The sequence below is a fragment of the Pteropus alecto genome, unplaced genomic scaffold (assembly GCF_000325575.1).
Source record: "Pteropus alecto unplaced genomic scaffold, ASM32557v1 scaffold34, whole genome shotgun sequence".
Taxonomy (NCBI): Eukaryota; Metazoa; Chordata; class Mammalia; order Chiroptera; family Pteropodidae; genus Pteropus; species Pteropus alecto.
In genome coordinates, this window is record NW_006435763.1 from 219,546 (window position 1) to 221,144 (window position 1,599).

The 1,599-nt window shown below is 37.0% G+C and overlaps 1 non-coding gene across 1 annotated transcript; it reads left to right on the forward strand.

Moving 5' to 3' along the window:
* Positions 1-1,472: 1,472 nt before the first annotated feature.
* Positions 1,473-1,591, forward strand: LOC112479163. Its single transcript, XR_003046068.1, has one exon. It is a non-coding gene; the product is annotated as a 5S ribosomal RNA (ribosomal RNA).
* Positions 1,592-1,599: the final 8 nt, after the last annotated feature.

The following is a 1,599-nucleotide window of genomic DNA, read 5'->3' on the forward strand; positions in this document are numbered from 1 at the left end:
AGGAGTCCCTTGTGAGAATTTTCTTCACTATTTATGATGTGTAGTGATGAAAGTTAAAAGCAAGGATGGGAGTGGCAAGCTTTATTTTATTACCATCTGCACACCATAAAAGAAACCCAAATGGAAATGCTTGTTGGGAAGCCAGTGAGTTAGGAAACTCTCATGACACAAAATTTATTATGGAAAAAAATAGGCATACAGGCAAAGCTGCAGTAATATTTTCAGTACTGGCCATACATTTCTGAATTGGAACAAAGGGATTTTTTAATATTCTTTACATGACTTCTAGGCTTACGGTCTAAATTCTGATGCACAAAACATTGCACTAATTCAAGTCGCAATAATAGAAAATAAACATTTCTTGTGCCATTGTTTACATTTAGAGGGTTTGGGAAACCTGGACTGAGATAGAAGAAACTTTGTTTACATCCTGATGTAGAAAGAGTTTTTCTATGATGTCATAACCTGTGGGTTTGAATTCCGAATTTTACTAGGCAAACTTAGGCAAGTTACTTTGCCTCTTTAAATCTCAGTTTCTTTATCTGTCAAATGGTGATAAAACTACCCATTCAGAATGTCCTAAGAATTTGAAACAAGGCAGAGAAAATACTTAACACTTACAGTGCTCAGAAAATGGTAGTGATGATGATGATGGTGGTGATGATGATGATTACCGTGGCAATGCTGATAATTTTAGCAACAGTGGGATGAAGAAAAGCACAAGGACACAGTAAAATATTATTCACAGCAAACAAGGAGGCAGCTACTGTCTCTCAAACAATGAAATGGCGTGAAATCAATCAAGAGACTTTGGGTGTGGGAAATGTTTAAAGGCTTGAGTTTACGCTATAGAAAACCAAAGAGAGAGAGAGAGAGAGAGAGAGCGAGAGAGAGAGAGAGAAATCATCTGAGAGCTAGGATGCACATGGTTTCTCCTTAATCACGTTGTCAGTCACGTTCATCCACAGAATGCTACAATCAATGAACGATGTCTGCCTTGGGTCTGGACCAGAGGCACAGCAACATATATGAGTTTATTGGTTCTGGTGACATCACTTCAGGCAGAGTTGTAATATTTAGCACTTATGGATACTCCTAAGCTTCAATATCATTTGGATGTGTCTACCTCATTAGGTTTGAGAGAAAGTACCATCTATTTATTATTTATTAATAGAAATATTAATAATAATGTGTATTGCTTTTGGCATATGAAGATTAATAAATATTCATTTATTTATTAAAATATTTAATGTCCAACACATAGATAATTCTTTGGTGCCCGATGAGTGTTTGTTGAATCAAACAGAAACTGTCTTTGTGATATGGATTTGTTGGTATTTACAATGGCATGTTCTGTTTGGAGTGGCATATGCTAAGAAGAACTTTAGAACATTTTCATCCCTATGCAACTCTCTCCTCAAAGGGAGAATAAAGAAAAATGAACAAGCTAATCTTTAAAAAAGTGACGTGAAGTCTATGGCCATGCCACCCTGAACAAGCCTGATCCCATCTGATCTCAGAAGCTAAGCAAGGTCGGGCCTGGTTAGTACTTGGATGGGAGACCACCTAGGAAGACCAGGTGCTGTAGGCATAAAAAGT